The sequence below is a fragment of the Heptranchias perlo genome, chromosome 4 (assembly GCF_035084215.1).
Source record: "Heptranchias perlo isolate sHepPer1 chromosome 4, sHepPer1.hap1, whole genome shotgun sequence".
Taxonomy (NCBI): Eukaryota; Metazoa; Chordata; class Chondrichthyes; order Hexanchiformes; family Hexanchidae; genus Heptranchias; species Heptranchias perlo.
Window position 1 is genome coordinate 136,860,759 of NC_090328.1, and position 12,841 is coordinate 136,873,599.

Here is a 12,841-nt window from a genome sequence, read left to right on the forward strand (position 1 = left end):
GAGAGGCAATATAAATTTTACAATTTTAAAGGGGGTGCAGGAACAGAGAGACCTGGGGTGCACATGCATAAGTATTTGAAGGTGGCAGGGCAAGTTGAGAAGGCTGTTAAAAAAGCCGATGGGATCCTGGGCTTTATTAATAGGGGCATAGAATACAAAAGCAAGGAAGTTATGTTAAACCTTTATAAAACACTGGTTAGGTCTCAGCTGGAGTATTGTGTTCAATTCTGGGCACCACACTTCAGGAAGGATGTCAAGATCTTAGAGAGGGAGCAGAAGAGATTTACTAGAATAGTGCCAGGGATGAGGGACTTCAATTATGTGGAGAGACTGGAGAAGCTGGGATTGTTCTCTTTGGAACAGAGAAGGTTAAGAGGAGATTTGATAGAGGTGTTTGAATCATGAACGGTTTTGACAGAGTAAATAAGGAGAAACTGTTTCCAGTGGCAGAAGGGTCGGTAACCAGAGGACACAGATTTAAGGTGATCAGCAAAAGAACCAGAGGCGACATGAGGAAACATTTTTTTAAGCAGCGAGTGGTTATGATCTGGAATGCGCTGCCTGAAAGGGTGGTGGAAGCAGATTCAATGGTAACTTTCAAAAGGGAATTAGATAAATACTTGAAGGGAAAAAATTTACAGGGCTATGAGGAAAGAGCAGGGGATTGGGACTAAATTAGCTCTTTCAAAAAGCCGGCACAGGCATAATGGGCCAAATGGCCTCCTCCTGTGCTGTACCATTATAATACTAAGATACTATGATACCATAAAGTTTGGAAAAATGGCTCATGAAAATAACACATTACTAAAAAGATACTATAAAAATCCTTAGAAAGCTTGTTACCCTTTAAGAGCCCCATCACCCATAAAGCTTCTCACCCTCCTAGTCCAAATGGTTGCTGCAGGAAATAAGGGTGAACCCAGACATAAATCCTGCAGAATTGTGCTCGGTGTTTATTTAAATAGCTGCATGAAAACTGAATTGTGCTGGCTTACTATTTAAATACTTTTGCATGAAAGCTGGTGCTTAATGAAAAATGGGTGCAAGCTCTCGAGCACATAAAATAGAGCAGGCCTCAGAACTGCATGCCCAGTTACACATGGCCTGCTCCCCCAATTCTGCGATCCCCCGTGCCTGCAGTCAACTGTTGTCCCAGCAAACAACACCGCAGAATCTGTCCCCTCATATTAGCAGGGAAATTGGATGCAGCTTTGAAACTCTACAGAAATCCAAAAAGGCTAATTTCAGATCGAGTCAAATTGTGGCAAAATTTCCATTTTGTGTAAGTTTGGAATTCAGCAGAAGGTGTCAACATATTCAAATATGCTCCTTTTAATGTAGGTGTTACTTTAAATATATATCTGCTATGGGGAATGTGAACTACTGTTTCACAGATGTAAGACAGCTCATATTTCAAACCCAAATTTAAATTAAGGTAGGCCGTGCTTTATGGACTTAAATACAGCTACTTGAAGTCAGAAATATAGAGACACTTACCTCCTTTAGTGAGGGTTAGATTTTAATCCAAGTGCCAAAGGCAAGAACACAGCATTTTAACACACAGCATCACCCAGCCCCAAGAAATGATGAACTGAAATGAGTGTTTGGTTGGAAGTGAGTGTGAAGCTGTTCCATCTTGATACTGTCAGACTCTGTCAACATTGAAATAAATCACCTCTTTTCTTCGTACAGTATGAACACCTGTATATGGGTTTGAACTTTGCAAATGATACAGCATAACACTAATAAATAAGGCATGATTCCCCAATCTCCCCTCCCCTCCAGAATCTGTGTCCACCTTTCCCGCAACTTCTTACTTGAATCACTCCAATTAGGTTTGTGGCCCTGCATTGCAACGGCTCGAACCAAAGTTATCCTCTGTGATTGTGACCATGGTCCTTGTTCTGCTCAACCTCTCTGCAGCCTTTGATACAAACACCCTACTCCAACGCCTCTCCTCCATTGTCCAGTTCAGTTGAACTACCCTCATTTGCTTCCATTCTTAACTATCCAATTGCAGCCAGAGTATCTCCAGCAATGGCTTCCCTTCCTGCCCCAACACCATGGTCTTCAAAGTCCCCCAAGGATCTGCCTTTGGACCAACTCCTCCTTCTCATCCTTTGGTGACATCATCTGGAGACACAGGATGACCTTTCACGCGTATGCTGACGACATCCAGCTCTGACTTTCCACCACCTCTCTTGACCCCTCCACTGCTTCTGTGTTGTTAATTGTAAACAATTTTACAACACCAAGTTATAGTCCAGCAATTTTATTTTAAATTCACAAGCTTTCGGAGGCTTCCTCCTTCGTCAGGTAAATGTTCAGGAGCTCCTTGAAGTCTACGCATTTATACATCACAGAACAATACATGGTGTTTACAGACTGCCCCTGCAACTGCCCGTTGCCAAGGCAATCACCGTGTTCAGACAGAGAGGTGTCACCTGCAGAACCCCCGAATACACATTCAACAAAAAAACAAACAGGAAAAAAAATCGTCGAGCAGAAATTGATAGCCAAGTTCCGCACCCATGAGGACGGCCTCAACCGGGATCTTGGGTTCATGTCACGCTACACGTTACCCCACCAGTGAACAAATGTTATCTATTTTTAATATAATGGGTCATTTGCTGGCTTTCTCTGCCTTCCGGATGTTTCTGCCTCTCTCTGTTTTTTTTCCTGTTTGTTTTTTTGTTGAATGTGTATTCGGGGGTTCTGCAGGTGACACCTCTCTGTCTGAACACGGTGATTGCCTTGGCAACGGGCAGTTGCAGGGGCAGTCTGTAAACACCATGTATTGTTCTGTGATGTATAAATGCGTAGACTTCAAGGAGCTCCTGAACATTTACCTGACGAAGGAGGAAGCCTCCGAAAGCTTGTGAATTTAAAATAAAATTGCTGGACTATAACTTGGTGTTGTAAAATTGTTTACAATTGTCAACCCCAGTCCATCACCGGCATCTCCACATCTGTGTTGTTAGACTGCTGGTCAGATATCCAGTCTTGAATGACACGCAATTTCCTCCAGCTATTCACTGGGAAAACCAAAGCCGTCATCTTTGGGGCCCCCCCACCACAAACTCCGAATCCTCGTCACCGATTCCATTCCCCTCCCCGCCCACTGTCTCAGGCTGAACCAGACTGTTCGCAACCTCAGCATCCTATTCAACCCTGAGCTGAGCTTCCAACCCCATATCCTCTCCACCACAAACACCTCGGCAACATCACCCACCTCCACCGGCCGGCCTCCCATCCTCTGTAAAAACCTCAGCTCATCTCAAACTCTGCTGACCGTATTCTATGCAGTTTTTATTTTATTTTCCGAATTGTCCCATTAAACTTTAAATTTTGATCAAAAAGTCGGGATGAAATTCTCCAATTTTGCAACGTACTCATGTTACACGTTTTGAAATTAGGGAATTGTGGATGGATTTTAAGGTCAAAGGTCAAAAAAAGTGGGAAGTAGAGTTTAGCATAGAGGCAGGCTCAAAAATGTAAACATATATTTAATTTTAAATCCTGGGGGAAAGAGGTCATTGAAAAACAAATGAAAAAAGAAAAAACAATTACAGAAATCTTCGTCAATTAAACCAAATAAAAATCCTCCGGTAAGTTATTGGAACCAATCCAGTCATTATTAAAGACAAACCTTGGGAAAAAATGAGAAAGACCAGAAAATCAAAAAATGCAGAAAATGTGAAGACGACCAATGAATCCAACATATAAATTTAATTGATTTTGTTGAAAGAGACTAATTAAAGACACACTGGGGCTCAGGCCAGTGACCTCCCTGGTCTGGTGAAGTCAGCAGTCCAGCATTTCACACTTAACCCCTTGGAGCCAACCTAAAAATAACACCAACCCACACACTTAAACCCTGGAGCAAGCCTGAGAAAGCCGAGACATACTTTTCCAGTAGTGCTGACTTTCTTCAAGTGAAAGGCCAACTAACCTGCAGACTGGAGAAAACCAAAAGGATCTTGGGAAAATAAACATGTCCCGAGCAATGAAACAATTCCCCAAATTCCTTAGAAATTAAAATAAAACCCAAGTCAGTGCTAAGGACAGCAGGAAATTGAAGGAAAAAAAAGGGAAAATCATGAGAAATAAAAACTTCACAAATATATTTATTTAATAAATATGACAAAATTTATGAATAAATTACTTATCTATACAAGTGCATGTGAAATTGAAAAACTTAGGAGAAGGGCTAAGGCCCATAGTGATAGACATCACTGAAACTGAAAACAGTAAAATATGTAAAATAACAGTAAAATAATAATGCTAAACCTTTATAAAACACTGGTTGGGCCACAGCTGGAGTATTGTATTCAATTCTTGGCATCACACTTTAGGAAGGATGTCAAGGACTTACAGAGGATGCAGAAGAGATTTACTGGAATGGTGCCAGGGATGAGGGACTTCAGTTATGTGGAGAGACTGGAGAGGCTGGGGTTGTTCTCCTTAGAACAGAGAAGGTTAAGAGGAGATTTGTTAGAGGTGTTCAAAATCATGAGGGGTTTTAATACAGTAAATAAGGAGAAACTGTTTCCAGTGGCAGAAGGGTCGGTAACCAGAGGACACAGATTTAAGGTGATTGGCAAAAGAGCCAGTGGTGACATGAAGAAACATTTTTTTACACAGTGAGTTGTAATGATCTGGAATGCACTGCCTGAAAGGGTGGTGGAAACAGATTCAATAGTAACTTTCAAAAGGGAATTGGATAAATACTTGAAGGGAAAAAAATTACAGGGCTATGGGGAAAGAGAAGGGGAATGGGACTAATTGGATAGCTCTTTCAAGAGCCGGCACAGGCACGATGGGCCGAATGGCCTCCTTCTGCGCAGTATCATACTATGATACTATGAAACTGAGATGAGAAATACCAAGCAGTAATGGTTAGGATGGACCTGGAGTTTCCCAGACTATTATCCAACAGTTTGACCTATCTGAACAATGAATGCCGGGTTTTGTCATTTTCCTGGAGGTACGCAGCATGTCAACCATGCATGGAATGTGCGGTGATAAGGACAGCCCTTATCACTTCACTGACAGCTAATTAATTTTAAATACATTTTTAAATGATCGCTTTTCTAAATGGTGTCAGCCGTGGCTTAGTGTTAACACTCTTGCCTCTGCGTTAGAAAGGTGAGAGTTCAAGCCCCACTCGAGAAACTTCAGCGTGTAATCTAGGCTGACACTTCAGTGCAGTGCTGAGGGAGTCCTACACTGTTGGGGGGGGGTGTCCATCAGCACCCTCAGGTGGACATAAGAGATCCCATGCCACCATTCAAAGGAAAGCAGGGGATTTCTGGCCACCATTTATCCCTCAACCAACATCACTAAAAGCAGATTATCTGGTCGTGTATCTCATTACTTTGTGGGACCTTGCTGTGCGCAATTTGACGGCCGTGTTTCCTACATTACAACAGCGACTCACTTCAGATGTACTTAATTGGATGTAAAGCTCTTTGGGACGTCCTGAGGTTTTTGAAAGGTGCTATATGAATGCCAGATCAAGGTAAAGTTTGTTCTATTCTGCCTACATTAACCACTGTGAATTGTTCCCATTCCTACCATTGTTGTGACATCTCTCAGTGAGATTGCTGATTTGCTCCCAATTCATTTCAAATTCTGAGCATTTTTGTGCTGTGGACCCACACCTACTTGGAACTGAACTGAGATGCTGGCAGGGAGAAGAGTGTTTCTTCCTGTTGCCTGTGCTGAATTCAAGCCCAGATACACAAGGACAGTACAGCACCTGGTCCTCTTGGATGACATATATATTTAACTGTAAGGCTTAGCATCATCAGTGGAAAATAGTACATACTTTAACCATTTTCCAGTCAAGATGAGTCTTTATCAGCTGCACAACCTCATGTATTATATCTTCAGTGACATGGAAACTCTGATTTTGTGAGGCTCTGCCAGTAGCACACTGTCGGAAAATGGGGCCTGATTTGTGGCATGCTCAATTGTGCTTTCAGACCAGATACCCCACACTGATTCTCCACTTGCCTATTCAAATGAAGGGGAAATTATCTCATAATTTTTTCAAGGCCAACCCTCCCCACTACACGGCTAGGATGAGTGCAGGGCCAACATTGCTGGACCCCGAAATCGGGGCTATGGTGTAGGCATTTCAATATACTACATCATGGAGAGTAGGAGACAAGTTTATTCTTACAGCATTTCATGTGTTAAGTTCCTGAATTTAGCTTTCAGAATGAGGGCCTAACAAGACATGAGGGAGTTCACATGGAATAGTCAGGGAGGGAAATCAGAGGACAGATCACTGTCAGGCCTCTCCAAACACCTCCCAAGTATACAGCTCAAGTACCTGCAATCTCAACCAAGAGAGAGTGCTCAGCAAGGACCAAAAAGAATTGGGAAAATAAAATAGTGTCATGAAAACATAAATTGAAACAAAAAGAAATATTAAATACTTATATCGCTGTTTATTGGGAAAATAGATTCTAAAACGTATTAAAAATGATTCTGGTAAAAATACATTAATGAAGCATGGACTTTAAACCTCCCTATGTGCAAGAGATTTGACAATTAAAATGAGAAATTTGAGTCGGAGGCACAGAAAGAGTTAATACAAGACTTGTTTTTCAATCTGGTATGCTAGAATATAAACAAGACAAAGTGTATCATCTGTTAAAATCATTGAGCAACCAGACGGCAAATGCTGAAAATCAGACTGAATCTCAGCAAAGTGGTGTGTTTATATTTTCCCTCAGTTTACCTGTCATACAGCCATCACCGTGGCCAACCCTGTTAGCATATGGCATTACAATGGATTAGTGAGCTGGTACTATGTCCTCCTTTGGACATTTCTGGCTCATTATTTGAACAGATCCTCTATAGCCCATGTGTTAGGTGAAACTCTCATTTGAGGTGAGCTACCCTGTGGAGGTTGTTCTCCATCTGGTGACTTCTTTTATGAGACATTACCAGAAGGTATTCTAATGAGCATTTTATTACTCATACCACCTGCTGCTAATCTGTTACCCCAAAAGCCTAATTGAAGGGGTGGTTTACAGTAGTTTCAGTATTGTCACCTGGGGATTCAGATACAGCCAGAAGCCAGTGAAAAGAGATGTTGTTGCCGTGGGGCTGATTCTTGCTTTTGCTTTAAGTGATTAAGGTGTGATGATTATGGCAAATCTAAGATTGCGGTTACTCGGTGTAACAGATACCTATTTAACTCTTTGAATGCCAAACTTCCTTTTTGCACTGTGTGATCTGTCACCCTCTCCCATCCCATTCAAGGGTGACGCACGATTTAGCATTGAAGGTTTTTTACAGCGACAATTTTTTTTGATTTAAAAAAACTGCGGAGGCCGTAAAGCTGAAAATCTTAAAAATTCTGGAAATAGGCCACAGGCCAAACGACATCTGAAGGAGAGCGATAAGTTATTATTTTGGGTGGGACCCTATAACAGACTGGGTGTTTCCTGTTTCTTTTTGGTCCTCTCCTGAAGGTGGGGCTGGATTTTCAGGCCCTCCCCCCACGCCCCCCCACCCCGTGCAAACAGGGTGGTAGCGACCTCGAAAAGGAGTGTTAGAACTTATCGCCTCGTGGCCGCAGTCGTGTTAGCCAATTTGCTGAGGTCCTCCAAACAGACGGGCCGAGCTGATTAAAATATTTAAATCGGGTTCTATACCGTTATTAAGAGCCCAATAATATTTTTGAGCTGGACTGGGCGGAGCTGGAATTAACAGCTGGCAGCTGGGCTGAAGAGGACCCAGAAAGTGAGTACGTCTCCATTGGTGTGGGGCTGGGAGGTGGCCCCACAAATCCAGCCTGAGCCGCAGACGCACCAGCTCCCCGAACAACACCCCCCCACCCCCTCCCAACTCCAGCCATCGGTCGGGGCCCTCCCCAGGATCCTACGTTCCTCAGGCCCAGAGGCCGGCCGGGCCGCCTGATAGTACAGCGGACTGGAGCTGGTGGGCTGCCCCCAGGGCACTCGGTTTCAAAGCCCCGTCCCCAAAAAAGACATTCAGCTGGCCAGCTGCCTGGATACCGCTCCGGGGAAAAAAATCCAGCCCAGGATGCGGAGCAGCTCCACCCACACAAAGGACCACTGTTCATCTGTGAGCTTAAACGTTGAGTGTTCGAAGGCTGTTTTAGCCATGGTGAGGATCACAGCTGGCTCTGACCCTGACCTCACACACACATCCATTTTCTTGATTATGAGTGGGAGTCATGCCTGATTTTTCCCCATCTTAGCCATGTGGCACACTGCCATAGTCCATGCCACAGCACAAACTTATCTAGACGGGCAACATGAGTGAGTTTGAATAGAATTGGTAGAAAGGCTGTTTCCAGAATTAATTTCACGTAGGCACTGACGGGGGAGCAGGAATGAGGCACTGTCATGCTCAACTCCAGGGAGTATGTGTTCATTTTCCCCTTTTGTGGCATGCTTAACGTAACAGCAAGTTTACACTGCTTCCCTTCATAATGCAATCTTAAAATTATATCTCTTTGCACTTCAAGATGAGGCATCCTCCCCACATACACTTTCTTCATGGACTTCCATCTGTTGGTGTGATCCCCATGCTGACTCCTCATGTGAAGCATTGCATATTTTCTTTTCTTTTTTGTGCATCAAATGTGGTGAATCGTTCAAGCATCTTTGGCGCTTATTGCTGTACCTCAAACTTTTCCTACAAACATAGACATGGCAGCTGTTCAATGATTCTGTTTTACTCTATGGTAAACCTGCAGATCACAGATAGCCTCAATTATTTGAACAAAGCCATTCAGGGTTTTTTTCTTTCCTTGTGGGGCCAGGAGGAGCATGACTCTTCCTCCGGGCCCCACAAGTAAAGTTTAGACCTTCCCTGTACAGGACGCCCCCCCTCCTCTTTCCTCCCCCCCTCCCCTGCTGAAACCCCTTCCCCGTGACTTACCTCCTTGCCAGCGAGCCTCCTCTTGGTGCTGGATGCTAGCCTGCTGCCAGCCACACATCTACTCCAGCCTGCCACTTCATATCTGTTTCAGGTGAGCAGCTGGCTGGCGGCTTACAGATAAAATCACACGGGCCTCACACTGCCAAGGTCGGGGGAATGGTGGGGGGGGGTGTGGGTAGGTGGGGTTAGTACTCACCTTGTCCCCACCTGCCCAAATCCCGCTCCAAGTTCAAATTTCCCCACATGTTTCTGAATGACCTTATCTCCTTATATACCTCTACGAGGTCTCCCTCCGTTGTCTGCTTTGAAGTTGAAAGGCCCAAGATCCTCCAGCCTTTCCTCGAAATTCATCCATCAATCTCTCGACTCTTCTCTGCAATGCCTCTATGGTGTAAATCTTTCTTTTGTGTCTCAATGGTCCACCTCCTTCGCTCCTCCGTGTGATTCTGTACTCCGTCTGATTTCATCAGACAAACAGCGGTGCGGATACAATGAGTTGACTTAAGCCAAAATGATCTTTTTGGAAGGTGCTGAATTCCTAACATTAATTGAGTGTGATTAGCTGATCTCCTGTGGTGTTTCTCATGGGTAGTCTAGGCTCTGAAGTTCAGTTGTGGTGTTTAGCATGGTCTTATTCCAAGCCAGGGAATGGATCGTGGGGGTGGCTGAAGGAGTGGATCACTGTAGGTGGGAGCTTAGGAGCAGTGAACAGTGGGGTGCAGGGGATTGAAGCAAAACAGAGTTGGGAAGTGGATCACAGTGGAGGGGAGGGGAGCTGGGTCGTGGAAAGATTGTGTGAGACTAGGGAATGGAACACAGTAGGAGGCTGGGTGGTAAAGCTGACGAATGGAACATAGCTGAGGGGGAAGCTGGTAGTGGAGCACAGCGACAGGGGGAGAGGGCTCGGGGGGACTAATTACAGCCGCTGAACCTCAAGACTTGTAGGGGCTTACCGACTGAAAAGTGCTGGGGATCCAGCAAACTATGATAGCAGGTGTCCCAGGATCATTTTATTTTGGATTTGATATCCAATCTGGAAGAATTTTTTTTTGTCCAGTTAGAAATAAGGATGTGTTTGTGAAGCGTCAGAATTTTTAAAAAATGATTTTTAATGCAACACTGCCATTTACTGGGTGTGCCTCGACTTTCTGCTGCAAACTGCACCTTCCCGGTCCAGTACTATAATAGAATCACAGAAGGACGTAGGCTTAAGTTTAATCCTGAGAGTTGTGATAATGACACACACTGCTACATTCTACGAGTTGTAGCCTTTCAGAGCGACACTGCTACACTATAGGAGTCCGATACTTCATTGTGACTCTTCTCTCAGGGAAGGCCCATGAACACAATGGAAGCTGAAGAACATGGCAGATCTCAAGCCTCAAACTCTAGAGAGTGGGGCAGGTTTTTGCGAGGGAAACTTCTTGCAGGCGTTTCCAACATACAATCACTGACTATATGGTAGAGTTGGTGGTTTCTATTCAGTATTATATTTTCTATTGTCTTTATTATGTTATAAATGTCATTTATATAGCTACACATTCAGAAATCAATATGGTCGCTAAGAACAGTTAAAAAAATTAATTGAGCAATGTGATTTATTTATTGTGTGGCAGCAGCTGTAACCAAACTGGTTGTTCAGAGGGAAAAATGAGCAATTCAATTAGATGTTTTTTTCAGATCCCTCATTCCTGATTACTTGCTTTCCTTATTAGTAACTTTTTGCACTGAACTATATCTGAGCAAATCAGTAGTTAGTTTAGCAGCCAGTTAATGAGCCAATCAGTAAAGCATGACAGCTGCTTTCTGTGTGTATGTTACAGTTACACTTAATGGGGCGTTGGGGGCAGGGTGTGGGGCTCCTAAAATGGCAGAATCACAGAGTGGGTTCAGAGCCCAGCTCCAACCCGCTGACTTCCGGGTTCTCCAGTGACGCGTCCAGGTGCACGCGCTGCTCCCGAATGTGGGACTCCCACCTGCAATTAAAGCCGGCGGGATGCTGCTTTAGATAGTTAGGTAGATAGTTGAGGTGCTTGAGAGACCTCATTGAGTGGAGATTTCAGCAGGGGTGCAATTTTCATGGATCCTCAGCATATTTCCCGTGCTGTGGGAAACACTCCCTGTTGCAACAGACGTGTTTCAGCCAGCAGCCAGTGGGAGATGCAAAGGATTATTTGACAGTTGGGGGGAAAACCTCATTTATTGCAGCAGGGACACTCTGTCACTTCAGACAAAGTTTTGTCTGCAACACCTTTGTCTTTCCACTCAAAATTCTTAATTTATACCCAAACTCCGCTTTGCGAACACATTTACAGACTTTGCAGACCCCCTCAAACTCACATGGTCTGGATGAGAGGCGCCATGGCTGCATTCATCACTCCATCCGAGGACGAGCTACATCACCACCCTCGCCAGGCACGGTGTCCACCTCCGCCACGTGGAGCTCCACAACACAGTGCTGCGCCACAGGCACCTGCACAACAGCACAGAGGGCAACAACAGAGAGCGCAGCGTCGCAGGGGGCACTACCCTCGTCACAGGGTCTACAGACCGAGGCTCAGCATCCTGGACCTCTCTGAGGAGCAGTGCATACGGAGGCTCAGAGTCAGTCGCCAAGTAGCCGCAGACATCTGCAGCCTCCTTCATGCCGAGCTGCTCCCGGTTGGGCCAAGCAGCATCTTCTTACCTGTCGCTGTCAAAGTCACCACTGCCCTCAACTTCTTCGCCTCCGGATCATTCCAGGGTGCCGCCGGGGACATCGCCAGAGTCTCTCAGTCATCTGCACACAAGTGCATAAGGCAGGTCACCGACGGCTAGTTTCACAGGGCCTCGCACTATATCAATTTCCCCGTGGATGACCTCAGCCAGACGGAGAGGGCAGTGGGATTCCACGCTGTGGCCGGCTTCCCACAGGTGCAGGGTGTAATCGATTGCACCCATATAGCAATACGAGCACCTCCACACGAGCCAGGACTGTTCATCAACAGGAAGGGCTATCACTCCATCAACACTCAGCTCATCTGTGATCACCGCAAGAGATTCCTTCACGTGTGCACCAGATACCCTGGCAGCTGCCACGATTCCTTCATCCTCCGGGAGTCCAACATCGTGCCCCTCTTCCACGCACCGAACACCCGCAAGGGCTGGCTCCTCGGGGACAAGGGATACCCCCTGCACACGTGGCTCATGACACCTCTGAGGAACCCCATCACCGAGCAACAGCGTCGATCAACGACAGCCACATCGTCACCAGGTCTACAATTGAGCAGGCTATAGGGCTGCTCAAGATACGCTTCAGGTGCCTTGATCGTTCTGGGGGAGCGCTTCAATACGCACCAGACAGAGTGGGACACATTATAGTCCTGTGTTGTGTCCTGCGCACATGGCACAACAGAGAGGGGTGCCGCTGGAGGAGGCCCCATCCACATCTGCCAAAAACATTGAGGAGGAGGAGGAGGCGGAGGAGGAGGAGGACGAGGACGAGGATGAGGAAGAGGAGGAGGCAGAGGAGGAGGAGCAAACCATGGGCAGAACAGTGGCTCACCTGGCTGCTCGTGAGGCCAGGGAGTCACTGATATGTGAACGCTTCTCCTAACATCAGACAGTGTGAAGAGTCCAGTCCTCACCACCTGGACAGAGGAGCGGCCACAACAGCCCCCTCCCCACTGCCCCCTGCACAAATTAGTTGTGCAGCTACACGTGCCCCCACTGTAGAGTGACCCAATGGGTGGCATCAAGTGTAGGTGTTCATGGTGAACCTCATGAAAGGGCCTTATTACACAAGCCAGTCAAGAATGGCCAAGACGTGGCAGTAATAATATTTATTACTGCCACGTCTTGGCAGTGACAATAATAATATTTAATGTACCATTAAAAAAATCAAATATAAATAAAAAACATGACAAACCGTCAA